The sequence below is a fragment of the Saccopteryx bilineata genome, chromosome 4, assembly GCF_036850765.1.
Source record: "Saccopteryx bilineata isolate mSacBil1 chromosome 4, mSacBil1_pri_phased_curated, whole genome shotgun sequence".
Classification (NCBI taxonomy): Eukaryota; Metazoa; Chordata; class Mammalia; order Chiroptera; family Emballonuridae; genus Saccopteryx; species Saccopteryx bilineata.
Window position 1 is genome coordinate 134213802 of NC_089493.1, and position 22034 is coordinate 134235835.

The window sequence follows — 22034 nt, forward strand, 5'->3', positions numbered from 1 at the left end:
AGCTATATGACCTCTTGAAATTTCAGGACCTCAAGGGTAAAGAGAAGATTCTAGAACCTTCCAGAGGGAAAAGACAAGTTATCAGCAAAGCATCAGGAATCATGGTTATCAGGTAGACGGTATTAACACTGAAAAGCAATGAATTGATTGCCTTCAAATTTCTGAAGGAAAACAATTTTATACCTAGAATTCTATTGCAAATAAAGGCATTTTCAGACATGCAAGGGTACAGAAAATTACCTTCTCTCTGGCTAAAATAAAAGGGGTGGGGGGGAGCAAGTGTTATCCAGTTAAATAGAAAAGGAATCTAAAAACTTCTTTGAGCTGAACTGCTCAAAGAAACAGCAGAGCTACTTCAGGTGAGCAATGAAATGGTCCCAGGAGAACAGGTGAGCCAACTGTGTAAGAGACAGGGAGGTAATCCTTTCAAGTCAGAAGAGGAAGTCAGAAAGATCTGAGAAAAAAGTCCTCCAGAAGAAAGTGGATCTCATTTCTTATAAAAGTCAGATTAAGAAGCTCTTAGATTTGCCCTGGCTGGTTGGCTCAGTGGTAGAGCATCGGCCTGGCATGCAGGAGTCCCGGGTTCGATTCCCAGCCAGGGCACACAGGAGAAGCGCCCATCTGCTTCTCCGCCCCTCCCCCTCTCCTTCATCTCTGCCTCTCTCTTCCCCTCCCGCAGCCAAAGCTCCATTGGAGCAAAGTTGCCCAGGCGCTGAGGATGGCTCTATGGCCTCTGCCTCAGGCGCTAGAATGGCTCTGGATGCAACAGAACAACGCCCCAGATGGGCAGAGCATCGCTCCCTGGTGGGCATGCCAGGTGGATCCCGGTTGGGCTCATGCAGGAGTCTGTCTGACTGCCTCCCCGTTTCCAACTTCAGAAAAATATAAAATAAATAAATAAGTAAATAAAATGAAAGAAGCTCTAAGATTTTAGCAACATGTTAAAGGAAGAACAAAATCTTTGAATACATTTTTTAAAGGCAATTTAAAATTCTGGGGGAAAAATTGCTAAACAAGAAAGCTGTGGTCAGCCTGACCAGGCAGTGGTACAGTGGATAGAGCATCGGACGGGGACACGGAGGACCCAGGTTCAAAACCCCAAGGTCGCTGGCTTGAGTGCAGGCTCACCAGCTTGAATGCGGGTCACTGGCTTGAGCCCAAGGTTCTTGGCTTGAGTAAGGGGTCACTCACTCTGCTGTACCCCTTCTCCCCCATCAAGACACATATGAGAAAGCAATCAACAAACAACTAAGGAGACTATGGAGCTGCAACAAAGGATTGATGCTTCTCATCCTTCTCCCTTCCTGTCTGTCTGTCTCTATCTGTCCCTCTCTGTCTCTCTCTCTCTCTCTGTCTCTGTCTCTGTCACACAAAAAAAGAAAGAAAAGAAAAGAGAAAGGAAAGTCATGGTCAAATATTAAGCAAACTAAAATATGTCACAATGTTGCATAATTGAAGAAAAGTGAAGCGAGAACTATACTGCTCACAAAAATTAGGGGATATTTCAAAATGAATATGAAGTGATGAAATATCCCCTAATTTTTGTGAGCAGTGTATTTCGCTGAGAAGTCTGAAGCAGTTTCCTTCAGATAGCACAGGGGAGTCACCTGGTCTGCTGTCCTCTTCCCAGAGGAGCTTCCACCACATCTTTCTGCAGAGGTGGTGAGTGTGTCATCAGAATATTGGTAACAATCTTCATTGATTTCACTCTGAGAGTCAATGAATAGAAACTTACACTTATTACCTGTAGTTACAGAATGTAACAAGGTAAAATTAATGTTACAGATCATTTAGATCAGAAGTAACAGGGAAGGATCAGGAATTGAATTTATTCTACCATCAAGGAGCAGGAAAACTGCCTAATTGATCTTTTTCTTTTTTTTAATTTAATTTATTTTTAAAAATCATTTCTACTTTTCAATTACAGTTGACATACATTATATTAGTTTCAGGTGTACACCCCAGTAATTAGACATTATATAACTTACTAAGTGATCATCCTGATAAATCTCATACCCATCTGACACCATACACATTTATTACAATAGTACTGACTATAATCCCTATGCTACTTTATATCCCCATGACTGTACTGTAACAACTAATTTGTACTTCTTAATCCCTTTACCTTTTTCACTCATCTCCCCAACCCCCTTTCCATCTAGCAACTGTCAAAATGTTCTCTGTGTCTATGAGTCTGTTTCTGTTCTGCTTGTTCATTTATTTTGTTTTTTAGATTTGATTGTTGATAGATATGTATTTATTACCATTTTATTATTCATATTTTTTTATCTTTTTTCCTCTTTTCCTTCTTAAAGAAGAACCTTTAACATTTCATGTAATACTGGTTTGGTGGTGATGAACTCCTTTAGTTTTTCCTTGTCTGGGAAGCTCTTTATATGACCTTCAATTCTAAATGATAGCTTTGCTGGGTAATCTTAGTTGTAGGTTCTTGATTTTCATCACTTTGAATATTTCTTGCCACTCCCTTGTAGCCTGCAAGATTTCTGTTGAGAAATCAGCTGACTGATTTATGGGAGCTCCTTTGTAGATAACTGATTTCCTCTTGCTGCTTTTAGGATTCTTTGTCTTTAACCTTTTGCATTTTAATTATGATGTGTCTTGGTGTTGGCCTCTTTGAGTACATCTTGTTTGAGACTCCTTGAGTTCCCAAACTTGTATGTCTATTTCCTTTATCATGTTAGGGAATTTTTCTGTTCTTACTTTTTCAAATAGGTTTTCAATGTCTTGCTCTCTCTCTTCTCATTCTAGCACCCCCATGATGCGAATATTGGTATGCTTGAAGTTGTCCCAGAGGCTCCTTATACTATCTTAATTTTTTTAATTCTTTTTTCTTTTTGATGTTATGACTGGGTGTTTTTTGCTTCCTTATGTTCAAAATTGCTGATTTGATTCTCAGCTTCATCTACTCTACTGTTGATGCCCTGTAAATTATTCATTTAATTAGTATACCTTCAATTTATGACTAGTTCTTTTCTATGGTTTCTCTGTCTTTTTTCATGCTGTTGAAGTTTTCACTAGGTTCCTTGAGCATCCTCATGACCATTGTTTTAAACTCTGTATCTGGTAGTTTGCTTGCTTCCATTTCATTTTGTTCTTTTTCTAGACATTTCTCCTGTTCTTTAATTTAGGAACTGTTTCTTTGTCTCCTCATATATGGCTGCTCCCCTAAGTTTGTTTCTATGTATTAGGTAGAGCTGCTACATCTCCCAGACTTAGTAGAGTGGCCTTGTTTGTAGGTGTCCTGTAGGGTGCCCAGCAGTGCCGCCTCCCAGTCAGTTGAGCTGGGCATTCAGGTGTTGGGTTGCATGGGATGTGTGCACTGTCCTGTTGTAGTTGCTGTTTGCATGTCACTGGGAGGGATTGGCCCCTAGGCTGATTGGCTGCCATGACTAGCTGCAACTACAGCAGAGAAACTGCTGTGTAGAAGACAACCTTATGGAGCAGAACTTGCTTCAGTGGGGCTTTGGTGCTCTCCAAATTTGCCCCTTTAGTGTGCCACTCATGGAGGTGGTACAGCTGCACTGGCTCTGGGGCCTCCCAGGAAATGCAAAATCAGCCACTGCCTGTGCACTGTCTGGGACCATCCAGCATGAACTACAAAGCAATCTGCAGGTGGCTGCTTCTTGTGCTGGAGGTACCCAGGAGAGGCCAAGCTGCGAACCAAGATTGGCTCCCACTAGTGCCCGGCCTGGGGCCACATAGCAAGAGGTACAGAATATGCAGAGGCCAAATGTTGCTTGAGAGATTTATGAAAGTCCAAAGCATGAGACAAGAGAGGCCATTTGTATAGAAAAGCCACTGGAAATGGCTTAGGTGGGCCTGAGGGTTGGGTGGGTTGGAGTCTCAGGGAATCACCAGGGCAAGTGTGAACCAAGTTGACAGAGACTCAGATATGGTGCCTGCCTGCCAGCTCTGTGGGGGGTTTGGGGAGTAGCTCAGAAAAGGAACAATGGCCTCTGCCAGCACCTCTATCTGGCTGAAAGCTGCCCTTCCCCAGCTCTAATACTGATGACAGACAATTCAGTTCCTCCCCATATGTCCCTGGTTCCTTCCAAGCCTCTGCCTCAGCACTGGAGCTCAGAGGGAGTGAGTCTGAGTAAGTCCATGCACAGGCCCTTTAAAAGGAAGTGCCTGGGCCTGACCAGGTGGTGGCGCAGTGGATAGAGCATCGGACTGGGATTCCAAGGACCCAGGTTCGAGACCCCGAGGTCGCCAGCTTGAGCGGGAGCTCCTCTGGTTTGAGCAAGAGCCCACGAGCTTGAACCCAAGGTCACTGGCTCCAGCAAGGGGTTACTCGGTCTGCTGAAGGCCCACAGTCAAGGCACATATGAGAGGGCAGTCAATAAACAACTAAGGTATTACAGCGTGCAATGAAAAACTAATGATTGATGCTTCTCATCTCTCTCCGTTCCTGTCTGTCTGTCCCTGTCTATCCCTCTCTCTGACTCACTCTCTGTCTCTGAGAAAAAAAAAAACATACATAAATAAATAAATAAATAAATAAATAAAATTAAAAATTAAAAAAGGAAGTGCCTGGGTCTCTGGTAGCTCTCCATCTCACTCAGCTGCAATCCCACCTGGGTTTTACAAGCAGAAGTTAAGGGACTTCTCTTCCTGGGCTGGGGGTCTGGTATGGGGCTGGGAACCCTTGCTCCTCAGGAAGGGACTCTCTACAGATGATATATCCCTCCTGATTTTTAACCACCATGCACAGATATGGGAACTGCCCATTCTGCATTTCTACTCTTCTTACCAGTCTCAATGTACCGCCTTCTTTAAATTCCTAGTTGTAGGACTTAAATTTGGTTATATTTCAGGTAGTTTTGCGTGATGGCTGTTCTGTAGATTAGTTGTAATTTTAATGTGGTTGTGGGAGGATTCAATTACCTATGCTGCCATCTAAATAGGAAGTCCTGCCTAATTGATCTTAATGCATTATTTAAAGTTTTGCTTTGTTTTTCTGGTATGCCTATTTTGCTTTCAAAACTTTTTTTTTTCAAAGAAGAGTTTTATTCTTTTAATTTAATTTTAATGGGGTGACATTGATAAATCAGGGTACGTATGTTCAGAGAAAACATCTCCAGGTTATTTTGACATTTGATTATGTTGCATACCTGTCACCCAAAGTCAAATTGTCTTCCTTCACCTTGTATCTGGTTTTCTTTGTGCCACTCCCCTCCCCCCACAATTTTCCTCTCCCCTCCCCCCACCCGCTCCCTCTCCCCCCTCCCGTAACCATAACACTCTTGCCCATGTCCCTGAGTCTGATTTTTATATCCCACCTATGAATGGAATCATATAGTTCTTAGTTTTTTCTGATTTACTTATTTCACTCAATATAATGTTATCAAGTTCTATTCATGCTGTAAATGATCCAATGTCATCATTTCTTATGGCTGAGTAGTATTCCATAGTGTATATGTACCACATCTTCTTTATCCAGTCATCTATTGAAGGACTTTTTGTTGTTTCCATGTCTTGGCCACTGTGAACAATGCTGCAATGAACATGGGAGTGCATGTGTCTTGATGTACTAATGTTTTTGAGTTTTGGGGGTACATACCCAGTAGAGGGATTGCTGGGTCATATGGTACTTCTATTTTTCATTTTTTGAGGTACCACCAACATAACCCTCATACCAAAATCTGGCAAGGACAACACAAAAAAAGAAAACTACAGACCAATATCTCTAATGAATACAGATGCTAAAACACTAAACAAAATACTAGCAAATCGAATACAACAACATATTAAAAAAATACTCCATCAGCCCTGTCTGGTTGGCTCAGTGGTAGAGTGTCGGCCTGGCGTGCAGAAGTCCCGGGTTCGATGCCCGGCCAGGGCACACAGGAGAAGCACCCATCTGCTTCTCCACCCCTCCCCCTCTCCTTCCTCTCTGTCTCTCTCTTCCCCTCCCGCAGCCAAGGCTCCATTGGAGCAAAGATGGCCCGGGTGCTGGGGATGGCTCCTTGGCCTCTGCCCCAGGTGCTAGAGTGGCTCTGGTCGCAGCAGAGCGATGCCCCAGAGGGGCAGAGCGTCGCCCCCTGGTAAGCAGAGTGTCGCCCCCTGGTGGGCGTGCTGGGTGAATCCCGGTTGGGCGCATGCGGGAGTCTGTCTGACTGTCTCTCCCCGTTTCTAGCTTCAGAAAAATCAAAAAAAAAAAATACTCCATCATGATCAAGTGGGATTCATCCCAGAATCACAAGGATGGTTCAACATACGTAAAATGGTTAATGTAATACCCCATACAACAAAACAAAGAACAAAAACCACATGATTCTATCAATAGATGTAGAAAAGGCATTCGATAAAATACAACACAATTTTATGTTTAAAACACTCAACAAAATGGGTATGGAAGGAAAATATCTCAACATAATAAAGGCCATATATGATAAACCATCAGCTAACATCATATTAAATGGCATAAAACTGAGGACTTTCCCCCTAAAATCAGGAACAAGACAAGGTTGTCCACTCTCTCCATTGGAATTTTGATGGGAATTGCATTAAATTTGTATATCGCTTTGGGTAATATAGTCATTTTGACCATATTTATTCTTCCTATCCAGGAACAAGGAATATTTTTCCATTTCATTGTATCTTTTTTTTTTATCTTTTTTTTTTAACAGAGACAGAGAGTCAGAGTGAGGGATAGACAGGGACAGACAGACAGGAACAAAGAGATGAGAAGCATCAATCATCAGTTTCTCATTGCGCATTGCGACACCTTAGTCTTTCATTGACTGCTTTCTCATATGTGCCTTGACCATGGGCCTTCAGCAGACCGAGCAACCTTTTGCTTGAGCCAGCAACCTTGGGTCCAAGCTGGTGAATTTTTGCTCAAACCAGATGAGCCCACGCTCAAGCTGGCGACCTCAAGGTCTTGAACCTGCGTGTTCTGCATCCCAGTCTGACGCTCTATCCACTGCGCCACCGCCTGGTCAGGCTTCATTGTTTCTTTTTTGATTTCCCTTAACAATGCTTTGTAGTTTTCATTATATAGATTGTTTATGTTTATTCCTAGGTATTTTATTTTTTGTTGCAACCTTGAAGGGGATTGTTTTTTTGAGTTCGTTTTCTGATGTTTCATTGTTGGCATATAGGAAGGCAATGGACTTTTGTATGTTAATTTTGTATCCTGTGACCTTACTGTATTGGTTTATTGTTTCTAGTAGTCTTTTTGTGTAGTCTTCGATGTATAGAATCATATCATCTGCAAAAAGTGAAACCTTTACTTCTTATTTTCCAATATGAATGCCTTTTATTTCTTTTCCTTGTCTGATTGCTCTGGCTACTGTTAATCTTTGTCCTTTCCCCTTTTTTGTTTTTTTTTTTGTCACAGATTAAATTTGATTTTATTGTGTTCTTGATGGAGCTTTTACTTGTGGTTTTGTTTTGTTTTGTTCTTTGTATCTGGTTGGAAAACCCCCTTTAGTATTTCCTAAAGTGGGGTTTTTCTGGTGATAAATTCCCTCATCTTTTCTGTATCTGTGAATGTTTTTATTTCTCCTTAGTATTTGAAGGATAGCTTTGATGGGTATAGTATTCTTGGCTGAAAGTTCCTCTCTTTCAGTACTTTAAATATTGGGGTCCACTCTCTTCTAGCTTATAGAGTTTCTGCTGAGAAATCTGATGATAACCTAATAGGCCTTCCTTTATATGTTGTATTCTGCTTTTCCCTGGCTGTCTTGAGAATTTTTTCTTTGTCATTGGTTTGTGCCAATTTCATTATGATGTACCTTGGAGTTGGTTTGTTAGGGTTAAGATAACTTGGTGTTCTGTTTGCTTCTTGAATTTGAGGCTTTATTTCTTTCCACAGGCTTGGGAAGTTCTCATCTACCTTTTTTAAAATATATTCGCCATTCCATTTTCTCTCTCTCTCCTTCTGATATACTCATTATTCTTATGTTGGTCTTTCTGATGGAGTCAGAAAATTCCTTTAGGACTATCTCATTTTTCAAATTCGTGAGTCTCTCTCTTGTTCTCTCTGTAGTGCCTCTAGTTGCCTGTCTTCTATGTCACTAATTCTCTCCTCTATTTGGCCTGTTCTATTAGCTAAGCTTGTTACCTCGTTTTTCAGTTCATGAATTGCGTTTTTCATCTCTGTTTGATTTGTTTTCATAGTTTCAATTTCCTTGGTGATATATTCTTTCTGTTCGTTGAATTGTTTTTTGAGCTCCCTAAATTGCCTTTCTGTGCTTTCTTGTCTATCCCTGAGTATTTTTTAGGATATCTATTTTAAATTCTCTGTCATTTAACTCCAAGGTTTCTAAGGTATTGAAAAATTTTTATAGGTTTTTCCTCATGCATCTGAGCTACATCACTGTCTTTTGTATCCAAGATATTTGATTTCCTTTTCCTTAATGGCATTTGAGTGTGGTTTTGTTAATAACACTAATAAGATTGATAAAGAATAAAATAAAAAAATAAAAATTAAAAATATATAAAAATTAAAAAAATATTTTTGAGAAAATACAGTGAAGAACTGAAAATTATATTGTGCTAAATGGAACAAAAACTACATAGAACAGAGTGCCTGAGTTGGGGAGAAGTGGCAAAGAGGCAAAAAACGAGGTAAGGACCCACAAAATGCTACTAGGAAAAAAATTGTATCAAGAATAAAATAAGTTGTAAATGATGGTTGAATGAGAGCTACAGTGAAAAAGAATAAAATACAGTGAAAAATGAAAATTCTGTTGTATTAAGTGGAACAAAAACTACATAGAATGGAGAGCCGGGGTTGGAGGGAATGCTAATGAGTTTAAAAATGTAGTAAAAAGCACACAAAATGCCACAAAGAAAAAATTTGAATCCAAAATAAAATAATTTTTTGTGAGTGAGGATCGAATGAGAGGAAAAGTGAAAGAGAAAAAAAGAAACCAAAAGAGAGGGAAAAAAATAAAAAGGTGTTAAGGTTTTTGAAATGTAACCCTCATAGAGAGAAAGAAAAAAGAATGGAAAATGTAACACCTGTGGATAATGAAGTTCAAAATGAAAAGAAAAGAATAAACCGGAAAGAGGATAAAATGACCAAGGTGGAAGAAAAAAAAGATAAAAAATGACAGAGAAAAAAATGTAAAAAGTTATAAGGACTGTGGATTTTTCCTGATTTTGAGAGGTTACCTTCTTCCTTTTTCTTCTTTCTCTCTCTTTTTGGCCGGTGGCACTGTACCCCAGGCTCTGCCCCTGTGGCACACTTAGGTAGAGATTTGCAGTTGATGTGTCGCTATGGTGATGTCATATACTAGGCCTCAGTCTCGTTGGTAGGCGGGGCTTGTTATTGTTTGCAGGCCCCAACAATGGGAGAGTCTGTTTTCCTGGAGCCTCTCCCCAAATTTTTCTTCCTGAGCCAGTAGCCCGGGGACCCAGCTGTGAAGTTGCTCCAGCCACTGCCTGGAGAGCAAGAGGCTCTAAGAGTCGCCAAATCCCCCCTCTATCCCCACTCCATGCAGGGCTCTGGGTAAGGCTTTGCCAGCCAGAGCCGCCAGTGTAATCAGGCAGGGCAGGGAGCCAATTGATCTCAAGGTGTCTTTCTATAAGCCTCCAGGCATGTTCAGTATGCCTCAGCACTCTGTGGGACCACTTTCCCCAGGCTTTTTGCACTTTGTAACCTGTATTGGCTGGCAGGAAAATGCCCTAGTCACTGCCTGCAGAACAGGAGGTCTTAAAAGCTGCCAAGTCCCTCCTCCAGGTCCTTTTAAAGCACAGCCCTAGGTATGAAAGCTCTGCCAACCAGAGCTACCAGCTTAAGCAGGGAGGGGGGTGAGCTAACTTCTGTTCAGGCTTCTTTTTGGGTTCCCTGGGTATGTCTGGTTAAATTTGCCTCAGTGTTTCATGGGATTGCTCTCTGAAGGCTTCTCTCTTGTTAAAAAGCATACAGCCTAGCCTGCCCAACTTCTGCAGTGTTCTCTGAGGTCTGCTCTAACCTGTATCAGCTGGCTGGAAGTTGCCCCAGCCACTGCCTGCAGAGCAAGAGGCCCTAAAAACGATCAAGTTCCTCCTCTGGGTTCTCTTAAATTGAAGATGTGGGAAAGAAGACCTTGTTAGCCAGAGCTGCTGCCAGCGTAAGCCAGCTGGGCAGTGAGCAGACTGTGGGTTAGGCTCCTTTCAGCAATCGGATCCACAGGTCTGCTCTTCAGAGACTGTCTGCAAGCTGCCTGCACACCCCTCCTCCCAGCACTTCTATATTTTTCTTCCCTGGGAATGTGCTTTGTTAACCTGTATGGCTGGTGGAGGTGCCCTGCCCGGAGAGGTCCGGGTGTAGGGAAGCCGGCTTTCACGTGCTCCCCATGTGTGCTGTTGTTTGGGGAGCAGGGACCACACAGAGACTCTGGCCACACAGAAGGTCATTGCTGACAGTCTCCAACCCAGTTCCTCCGTTAGGGATCGCGGGCACCCACGCCACTCTACCTCCCACACTCACCAAATGGGAGACCGGGAGTAAACAAAATCCACTCCCCAGGCAAGCCACTCGCCTACTTCTGCTGAGGCCTGCCGCAGGTGTTAGCTCTGCATGGGCCGAGCGGCGGGATCACTGTCTCCTCGGCCCAAACATCTCTGCTCCAGCCAGCCCACGGTCTCCGACTTAGCCCCCTCCCCCCTTCCTCTCAGTTCTAATTGAAAGCAGCCCTTGCTCAGGTCAGTGAGGAAAACGGAATACTTCCTTCTCCATCTTATTTTCTTCAGATTGGTTAATATATTCAGCCACCTTTTCACCCAGTCGTACCTTTGTTTGGTGGATGTGTATTTCAGATGCTCCTGGGATTGTTTTTCTGTCTCTCAGGGAGGGGTATTGGGAGTCCCCCTCATGGCGCCATTTCTCTGACATTCAAAACTTTTTAAACAGTGGGGGCCCACTACATCTGAAGAGTTTCTACCCAACTATTTTTCACAGGCTATCTCATGCTTATAGGATTCCACAGTCTTTTCTGGTCCCTACCTTTTACAGTATTTTTATTTATTTACTGTTCTCCAAAGATAGCAGTTTTGAATTGCTCAAAATTCTCAGCTGCAGATGCCAATGTGTTGATGTAATGAAAATGCCAATATGTATGTATATACCTGGGATTAGCATAGAGATGATGAAAGCAATTCAGTGTTGATCAATAATCGTATTTGATGTGGGTCTTTTACTTTGCTTTTCTCAACCATCCTGTACTTTGATATTTATTACCACCCACTGAGATTCTGGCCTTGACTAAATTCACAGTCTAGCAATTGAATTCAAGTGGTGTTGCTCTCAGAATGGCAATGTAGAATTAGGTCTTGCCGAGTAAATATAAACCCAGCAAATGGAAAATGCGCCCTTAATAAAAATGTCTCTTACTGCCTTGAACACAATGAAACAAACATCACCAAATTGTAGACCCTAGTAATAAAAATTTTATATTTCAACTCTAGGGTCAGAGTCATCCTTCCATTAAATGTACTAAGCAGTTTGACCAAAAAGTGTATTTTTGACAAGTGTGGTTTTAGAAGATTTGAGATTGTCCAGCCCCAGTGTTCAGAAGGAAGATAGAGTGTTTTGAAAAGTCCCCTGGATTCCACGTCCCCTGACGCTCCAGGGCTGTTCCCGTACTCCGAGGACAGAGACATGGCCCTGGGCCACCTCCCAAGGGATCCCACTGCTGACCAGCCTTGAGGTCTCCACATCGTGCTGCACGCCACCCTCCATGGGCCCAGCTGGTGGCAGGAGGAGATGTTCTGCATCAGAGCCAGCCTCCACTCTCCCTGCCCTCCTCACAGAGGATGCAGAAGATAGGTCCACATACCTCCTCTTTTGTTTTTCAGGGTTGCTAAGAAAATCTGTGCCCTGCTTTCCTTCTTGCTGATTGAAATAAAATGGATTTTTCTAGGATGGTGGCCTGAACCCTCATTGTAATGTATAATAATAACTCATATGACAAGAGCAGCTTTTATCTTGATGGCTCTCGGGGTAGCCCCCGGCTTGTTCCTCCTCAGGGGAAAGGAAAGGCCCGAACTACTCCTCCCGACCCCCCATCAGTAGTCTGATACAGAAACGAGGTTTTCCAGTGCTCCTGGGAAGCAGCTCCCCTTGCACTGTGAGCACCATGGTCCATTGGAAACAAGCCGCTTCTGGAAGACTGTTTAAAAAGCCCAACTCTGGGTACCCCATGCTGTGCTCGCCGTGATGCAAAAACAGGCTGCATGAAGGAGAATGACAAAGGGAACACACAGAAATACAAGTGGCCTTGTTGTTAGAGGTTCAAGATTTACAGCAATTATTTTTTTCTTTTGCCAAATTTTCTCATAATCCCCATGAAAGGAGATCTGTGGGGGCTACTATTTAATTACAGTAGAACCCCCTTATTAGCGGTGTGACTTTCCACTGTTTTGGTTCTCTGCAGTCAACAACAGTCTAAAAATATTAAATAGAAAATTCCATCAATTCAAAAATTCTTAAGGTTTAAATTGTGTACCTCCTTGATTAACATGATGATATCTCGCACCATCCTGCTCTGTCTGTCCAATGTGAATCATCCCTTTGTCCGGCTTACCCACATGGAGACGTTCCCCCCTGTTAGTCCCTGAGCTGTCGTTGAGTATAGATCAACTGCGATGTCACAGTGCTTGTATTCAAGTCATCCTTACCTTAATCATACCATATTCACCTAATTTTTATTACAGTATATTATAATTTTTCTGTTTTATTATTGTTATTAATATCTTACTGTGCCTAATTTATTATCAGTACATATGTACAGGAAAGAAAACATAGTATATATAGGATTCGGCACCATCTGTGGCCTCAAGCATTCACTGGGGGTCTTGGAATGTATCCCTGGTGGATAAGGGAGAGCCAATGTAATTGAATTTAGTCTAAGTTTTCCCTGTGCCTTGAGATCTTCATAATTTTACAACTAAAAGAGCCACAGGACAGCACTGAGTGAGACTCAGCCACACTGCTTGGGTTGGCCCCTTCTGTCACCATTGGGTGAGGAGAGAACACAGCCTACTGATAAACCCAGCTCAATGAAGCACATTTTCCCTCATTTGTCAAAGAGAATGAGCACCCCATGCACTGATGATTCAGGACGGGCTTCAGTCAGACACACCCAGGTCTCCAGGAACCTGATAAGGCTGACGTCAGTCAGGTAAGAGGTCTGGGGAGCCTGGGGCCCCACCAGCTGCCCTTGCCTGGCCCTGAGCAGTCCTACCCAGTTTCTAATCTCTTCTACCTGCTCTGTGTCAATGCTGCGGGAGAGCAGACCGTCCGTAACCTCCCCACCTGCCCCAGGTGTACGCGCTCCCTCTGTACCACTGCCATCTTCTCATCCTGTGAGCGTGCACGTGCGTGTGTGGAGGCACAGAGGCCCCGAGTGCTCAGGCCGAGCATCCACAGCAGAAGAGAGGTACGTGGGCAGCTCTTGCTTGGAGTGTTCCTGCACTCCTGGACCCAGAGAGACACAGCCCCTGCCAGAGCCAACAGGCAGCAGCTGATCCCAAAGTTTTTCCTTCCTTGAGTGTTTGGGGTAAAAATGTAGCAAGTCAACAGTTTGCCTGCTTACTGAGGAATTACAAGTGGAAGACATATCACATTGCTCATTTGGGGTTGAATTACACAAGATTTCCACAGTGCTCTTGCTCATGTGCTTTACTTTATAGCAAAGGTACTTTTTGATTTCTCTTTTCTCTGTTTCTGAACTGTCCTTCCTTCTGCCCCTTCTCTGTGCCCTCTGACCCTCACAGGCCTCTCCTCGAATTCTGCTTCTACTTCTGGTCACGTAGGGTTAAGCACTTTTGTCCCTGCCAGTTCTGAGCCCGCCACTCCCGGAGCTGCAAGTGGTGCTGCCAGAGACTCCTCAGACCTGCCTTCCCCTGAGGCAGTCCTTGCCAGCCCACCTTCCTGCCCACCTGTCCCCTGGTCCCAGCTCCCCGTCAATTCCTAGGACTCCTGAGGGCACCCCTATGGCAGAGTGCTATGCAGACTGCTAAAGCCAGAGGTGAGGTGGCTCAGGTCTGTGGGAGGTCACAAAGGAAGCCGTTGGTACTTTGAGACAGCGCTGAAGCAGATACTAAGCATTCTTATGTCCCTGGTGCAGGTGCTCACAGTTGTGTGGGCCTGGAGCACAGGGTAGATAGAAATGCACTGGAGACCTTCAATAGGTCAGCAAGATGGGTAGGTGTTCCTATTGTTCTTGCTTCATGGAGGGAGTTCAGAGAGGGTAAGTGGCTTACCTGGGGCTGCACAGCTTGCAAGTGGTATAGCATGGTTCCTACCTATGGTTTCCTAAAGGAAGAATGCTTCATAGTGGACCTGGAAGGACAGAGGGGATGTGGACAAGCAGAGAGCAGGGCATGGGGTGGTGATGCAGAGAGGTGACAGGATCTGAAGTTTGTGCACAGGTACTGGTAGCTAGGGGTGCTCCACTTGCAGGTAAGAGCAGGAGACAGGACGGAGGTTTCCTCCTCCCTGAAGGATCTCGCATGCTGCTTGTCTCACACACACATACATGCTCACACTCACACATACCTGAACACACATGCTCACATTCACACACGTGCTCGCACACACATTCATACACAGTTACACATTGGCTCAGCAGGGAGTCCTGCGCCACATGTGAATGAAGTGTGGCAGGGATGGTGAGCACTGTTGGTGCACTGGGGTGTGAGAGCCAGGGCCTGCGCTGGCTCACATCCTGTAGGAAGCTGGCTCCTGGTTACAGATAGCCATCTTGGCTGTTAAAGGAGTTCTTGTGACTGAATTCCTGCACACATGTTTTCCTTCCTTCCCTAGCAGCTCAGGAGAGATGTGATGGTTGAAGAAGCCATCCAGGGAGCTTGGGCCATCAGAGCCCTGGTCTCATCCCTGGCTGTGTGACAGGAGCATGAATGGGTTGCTGGTTCCCTGGACAGTAACTTCAGAGGACCTTTAGGTGTCACATGCCTGGACCCAACCAGGGGTTCTGAAGCCTGGCTCTGCTTCCAGGATCCTTTCAGAATGGAGGCCTGGACCTCATCCCAGGAGGGATGGGAAGACTGAGATCCAAGCAACCATAAGCCTGCATCCGTCTATCTCAGGAGCAGACTAGACATTTTTGCTAAGTTATCTGAATGAATTATTTTATTCCTTTTTTATGTCACGAGAAAACCCACATCATCATTTTATTAATGTATTTGCAATTACCACATAATGATTTCCAGTTTAGTGTGGTCCATGATACAGAGACACTTAATCAAATACCGGTGTGATAGGCCTTTAAGTTCTATGGAGCCAGAAGCTTTCCCATCAATTAAGCTTCAAAGCAATGAGTTTTAGGCTCATCTGCAACTGTATTTTTATGTTTCTTTATGGCTCCCCTCCTGCCTTCCCCGGGAATCTTTAGAGATACTGGGAAATGTGGCATGGGGCTGAGATGTTTATGAGCAGTGTGCAAAGAGCAGGTTTGTAACAGTTGTTACAAAACATCAACGTGTGTGCTTTGAAGTAGGACATTTTATATTTTCAGTACAGTCATTCTGGGTGCCCCGACAGTGCCACCAGGAGAGGGATGTTTATCCTGGGCTCTGGGATCAGGCCCTAGAGGTGTTTCCTCTGGAAGGAGATTGAACTCCCAGAACCTTCATGGACCCCATGCTCGCCCCTACTGCAGAGGTCTTGGGAATCTGACTTATTAAAATACAAAGAGGATTTCCCTGCCATCCAGAGTACACTTCCTCTGTCCCAGGTGCAGTACCATCCTGGGCCACTGACTGACAAACCACCCAGGGACAGAGGCTCACAGCCCCTTGCACAGACAAGAAACGAGGCTAGGGAGAGAGACCTGAGTTTCTAGCTCACAGGCACAGCTCTGCTCACACATGCCCAGAACATGAGGGCATGGGAGAGGCAGACACCCCAGCCTCCAGCCAGTCCTGTGAGACCATGAGGGAAAATTAAAAATAAAAAGAGATCTTTTACACTAGCCAAGATTTGGAAGCAGTCCAAGTGCCCATCGGTAGATGATGGATAAAAAAAGCTGTGGTACATTTACACAATGGAATACTACTAGGCCGTTGAAAGGGGAGGAAATCTTACTTTTTGTGACAGCATGGATGGACCTGGATATTATTATATTAAGTGAAATAAGCCAGGCAGAGCTAGACAAGTACCATAGGATTTCACTCATATATGGAATCTAATGAACAAAATAAACTAACAAGCAAAATAGAGACAGACTCATAGAGAACAAACTGACAGCTATCAGAGGGGAGGGGGTTTGGGGGTCTGGGTGAAAAGGGTGAAGGAATTATCAAAACAAAAAACAGAGAACCTCATAGAGACAGATACCAGTATGGTGACTACAAGAGGGAAGGAGGGATTGAAGCAGGTAGAAGAGGGTACAGGGGGATCAGTGGTGACAGAAGGAGATTTGACTTGGGGTGGTGAACACATAGTACAATAATATACAGATAATGTATTATAGAATTGTGCACCTGAAACCTGTATAGTTTTATTGACCAAAGTCACCCCAGTACAGTCAATAGTTTTTTTAAATGAAAAGGGAACTAACTCCAGTCCCTACACCTACCCACACGGAGTGGGCTTCCTCCCCCATCAGTGAGAAACTCGGGAGTGGGAGCAGAGTCCCCGGAGATATGGGCGCCATTTTGAATGTAATTACTGCTGGTCTTCCCATGCAGCAGCCCCACTTCCCGCCAGCAAACTCCCGCATTTTATATTTACTTTTATTTCCACACTATTTTCTGTGACCCATTAGCTCTGCTAAGTCATTTAAAAGCCATAATCATGGCCATTTGCTCAGGTGGATGCAACCCAGATAAGTGGACCCAGATCTACTCCTTGAAGATGCCGTGGGCTCCAACTCCATGCTGATGCTCCCAATTAATCACACGGAGCCAGCCACTGCCAGTTTTACCTCATCTCCTTTTAAAAACTCGGTAGCATGTGCACAGATTAGCTGCAGAGGACTTTCAGGGCTGGCTGGGATCCCTTGCCACTGCCTGCCTCCCCCAGCTGGCCAGCCCAGCTTTGCTGGGGGGTGGGGAGGGCTGAGTGTATGTTCTGGGCCTCCAGATGTGGGGGGCTGCCACACTGTGGCCAGGGGTCAGAGCTCTTTACCCCAAGCCTCTTTGGCCTGTGTTCAAGCTGAGATCTAGAGTTATGGCAAACCTGGCAGTAATTCTGTGCTCATGAATTCACAGAGCAGGGAGGAGCTGCACAGTTGCCATCTCTGCCAAGCCAAACATACAGATTGATTATAAACAACCTCCCTCTGCTCCTTCAGTGGAAGTCATGTTGCTTGGGATCAATTAGTTCATCCCCAGCCACCAAGCACCCCAAGTGGGTGTGGTGGGCTCAGTATCTGCAGAGAAGATGCACGCCATTCTGTCCTCAAGGCTCCCGCTGTCCAGCTGGTGTGCAGCATGCACTGGAGAGGGTTTTTAGCACCCTGGAGCAGTTAATGTTGAAAGTCGAGTGCAGGATCTGGGCTCTGATTGCCACAGAAGAGGGAAGGGGAGCTGGCCAGGGATGGCTTGCTGAGACAACTGGGGCAGGACTCTAACAGGGAGGGCATTTCACATGAAGGGACTGACTCCATAGCCCTGGTGAAGCTGGGCGTGCGGGACCAACTATGCTGTCCACAGTGGCAGGTGAGTCAGATGCAGCTGGACCATAAGGTGAGGTTCCAGAAAGGTCTATCTTGATCTCTCCAGGGCAGGCTACCCTTCTGGGCCACAGGAATCTACAGCCAAGGACCCTGGCAGTCTCATGTTAGGCTGAGCCCTCATTTCAGTCCTTGAAGCCTTGGGAGCCCAGGAAGTGAGCAGAGCAAACCAGGGCCCTGTCTCAGATTGCTGCCCCAGCCTCACCCACCGGCCCTGGCTCAGAGGCCTCCAGAGAGGTTACCTCTGGTGCCAGGTCTATGGCAAACCCTCAGTGAGGACAGATCAACTGGCAGCCACCTTCAAGCCATTGCCTCTGAGCCAAGAGCTGCGGCTACTAGCCAGGTCTGTTCAAAGTGAGGGTGCTTTGGAGCCATGTTTATGGGGTCTGTGAGAGTGTCATCTTAGCTCCTAGACTGAGCATAGGTCAGATACCTCTTGGAAGCTGAGAATTGGAATGAGGCCAGGATGCCCCAGGGTAATGAGGATCCCCTGACCCAGTCTCTTCCATTCCTGCTCCTAAGCCTGCTCAGCAAACCCCACCCAGCCCCCTTCCCAGAGACCCAGGCCTGAGCACCAACAGGGAAGATGAGCCACTGGGAGGCTGGCCCAGGGACGCCCAGTCCAGGATGGTTTATGGACCAGAGCCATGTCCCCAAGGCAGAGCCTAAGGGACTGGATAGGCTGCTGCTGCTTCACATGGTAACCCTCTCCTGTGAATCCCCCACTCCCTCCTCCATGTCCCCAGGCCTATGCCTGGCTGAGAACAAAGATCCTACCCAAACCAACTGATATCTTTCAGATGTTGGAAAACATCAGGTTACCTCTTTTAAATAAGCATAATGTTGAAGCATAACATATACAGAAAATGAATGTCATAAGTGTATATAGTTCAATGAATTTTCCCAGATTAAGAAACAGAATCTTGCCAGCTCCCAGAAGTGCCTCACACTATACTCCATGCAAGTTCCCACTCAGGTGCTAGCCAGTTTTCCTTCTGCAAGAGAGAATATGACTCCTGACCAAGTGGTGGCGCAGTGGATAGAGCGTCGGACTGGGATGCAGAAGGACCCAGGCTCGAGACCCCAAGCTCACCAGCTTGACTGAGGGCTCATCTGGTTTGAGCAAAGCTCACCAGCTTGGACCCAAGGTCGCTGACTCAAGCAGAGGGTTACTCAGTCTGCTGTAGCCCCACAGTCAAGGCACATATGAGAAAGCAATCAATGAACAACTAAGGTATCGCAACAAAAAACTGATGGTTGATGCTTCTCATCTCTCTCCGTTCCTGTCTGGCTGTCCCTATCTATCCCTCTCTCTGACTCTCTCTGTCCCTGTTAAAAAAAAAAAAAAAAAAAAAAAAAAAGGGAGAGGATATGACAAATCAGAGAGGTGGCTAGACATAGGCCAACTATGACATGAGCACCGCACTTAGAACACAAAGCTACTGCTGAGAAGCTAATAGTACCTATTACAATATCAGATCGGAACTTGAACCATTTATTGACTTTACAACCCAAAGAGGAGAGTTTTGAATGGAAGCAGTAAATATTATCAGTGGAATAGAAATACAGATCTCCTGTTGGCTCTTGGGCCTCTTCCTGCCTTGGGTGATGTCAGGAACCTGGGTGGGGTTGGGCCTTCCAATGCCCCAGATTTCAGACATGGAGCATTGGAGACCCCTCTTGGTTTTGGCCAGAGTCCAGTCCACACCACCTTTCTCAAGAGCATCTGTGTTCTAGCAGCTCTGAGGGGTCTGAAGAGCATCCTGAAACATGGATCTTTCTAGATTGTCTTTCCCATCCTCTCAGCAACCCCCCCCACACACACTGACACAGGTCAGCGTCTGGCTTAAAGGGAAATGCCCTCACTGAGTATGGTCCCAATTGGACACTCAGTTGGAGGACTGACATCCCATCTTTGTGGTCCCCTATATTTCCAGGCACTGGGAAGAGATCAACCCAGAGCCCACATCTCTGAGCCAAGGCTGTTGGCAAGAGTAGTCAGGACCTGCCAGTGTGTTCGTGATAATAAGATTGCCCAGGAATTGGTCCTCATGTCTGCAGGGTTTTAACATCCTCTTCCCGTCACTGTCTCCCTGATCCTCCCCCACATCTTCATTTACGTCTCTGGGATTCCCAGCAAAAGCTGAAAGGCTGGAATTAGAAGAGAAGGAAGGTGAACCTGGAGCAGGAAAAGCCCCCAAGAGTGTGGTCACAAATGCCATGGAGGCAATAGCCTGGCCCCATCTCCAGCAGCTGGGCCACAAGCAGGCCTCTTACTGTTCCTACTGGCCTCCACTTCTCTATCAATAAAATGAGGAGTCTGGACTACACTGTGCCAAAGCCTTTAGCCCTGCTCTTGAGGGCTGTGGCCTATAATTTGTGCTGGGTGGGCTCTGTAGGCATTTCTAAGAGGCATGTGGGGTTGGGGAACAAAGCTGGGGTTTAGCTGCTGGCACAGGACCAGTGTCACTGGGCTGCATACCCAAATCCTCAACGTGTGTGTATCTGTCTATCTGTCTATCTATGTGTGTAACAACTTTTTATCCAGTGTCCTCTGCAGCCTCAAAAGCAATGAAAGAGTTTCTTACTCCATGCTCTTAAAATCTTCCCAGGGCAGTTACTCGTGAAACAAAACACGTTTAGTGGGAAAACACAAATCAAAGTGAGAGTAGTGTGAGTGTCATATTTGACTGGCAGCTCCTGTTCCTATTAGTGGCCATTAGCACCAAGTGGCTTTTTTTGAGCCTCACCAGGTAATTTGGCCTTTGGCATGGAAAGTTCTTTATGAAATTTTTAACCACCTTTTCAAAGCACAACTGCAAAGAAGACAGGTGCACATTCCGCAGCCCAAGCCCCAAGCATGCTAATCATGTCACACATGCAGACTGTGCCTTATTCACAGGGACATACACAGGCACCTGCCTGGGATCTCGGGTCTGGAGAGCTTCAGGCAGTGGGCCACCGGCCTCACCTGCCAGCCTCCAGGGGTGCTCCAGGCCTGTGTGCATTCTCCTTACCAGAATCCTGGGGGACCCAGCCACTTCCATCTCCTGTGGGTCCTGAACCCTATTAAAGCATCTGAATCCATTTTTGCGCCAGATAAGGTGATGAGGAGGCCATTCTTGGAATCTGAGAACTTAGATACAAGGAGAGCAGAGAGGGCCAAGCAATTTCCCAGTGTGTGAATCTAATGATAATCAGCATGTATACTAAGTCCCGACGGAAGTGGACAGAGCAGACAGCATGACAGCTGAGCTGTGCCTGGAATCATTCATTCTGTGGGTTTCCTCTTTAGTCCCATGGCCCACCCTTCCCCGTCAGCCCCAGCTCCTCTCTTGGCCAGGCTGTGGGTCCTGGACACTGAGCCAGGACTGTCACCATACCGCTTGCGTGCCAGGGGCTGGCCCTGCCTCATCATGGTCTAGGAATTTTTGCATGTCAAGAGACATCCAGGTCCTTGACTCTCCCAGGAAAGATTTTAAAAAAGAATCAGAGTGAGAATAAAAAGCAAGTTTTATTCGGGCAGAGAGAAAGAAAAAGGCCAATTTTCCTGTAATTACCTTCCCTTTTAAAGCACATGTCCCCATGAGCCCAGAGAAGCTTCTACAAGTGGAAATGTGGACCATGTTAACATGGGGGCGGTTCCCTCTGATGCGGGTGAAAATGGGATTCATGTATGGAGTTGCACAAAAGGAATTTTACAGCACCCACATTTGGAGAATAGTAGGATTTTGCGGTGAGGTTTATCTGGGGTTGAAACAGAAGGCTCCCCATAGGTTCTCCGTGTCTCATTTCTGTCTGTCCTGCCAAGGAAAAAGTCACACCTAGTCTTCATCAGACCCAGGGAAAAGATGGGAGTCCAGAGATTCTGTGCCGTGGTTCAGTCCTATTCCTTGTCTGGCTAGCATATGCTGTGTTCCTGGCTGTGCCCTGGTTGGCACTATGTCCGGGCTTGGAGTCCACATGCATACTGGCAGCTGACATGCCAACGTGACTTTAGGACCATGTGGATGCTTGGGAAGGTTCATAAAAGTCCACATTTCCAAGCAGAAAGAAGAGAGAGCTTTGCTAAGCCTGTGTTTTTATCTGTGGGCTGGGAAGAACTAGGTTTCCTTTAGGCCCACCAATCAGTTCCTTGAAAATTTCGCAGGCTTATTTTGGTTCCTCCACACTAACCAATCAGATCCTTTTTCTAGGCTAGACTGACAGGCCTCAATGGTCACCATTCTGGCTTCCACTGCACATACCTTAAACTGGAAGCATGGAAGCACCTTCCCTCAAAGTTTGGGGTTGAACTGGTTTTATCCTGGAGAGGCTGGAAAAACAGTTCTTCTTAACAGCTCTGGAGAGAGGGCTCAATGGCCTAATGAGCCT

At 45.5% G+C, this 22034-nt stretch overlaps 1 protein-coding gene and 1 pseudogene across 2 annotated transcripts in view; both read left to right on the forward strand.

Moving 5' to 3' along the window:
* FSTL4 (follistatin like 4) overlaps positions 1-22034 on the forward strand; it is a 539950-nt gene that overhangs the window by 339848 nt on the left and 178068 nt on the right. The window lies entirely within an intron of this gene.
* LOC136333983 (large ribosomal subunit protein eL29-like) overlaps positions 1-22034 on the forward strand; it is an 84637-nt pseudogene that overhangs the window by 56503 nt on the left and 6100 nt on the right.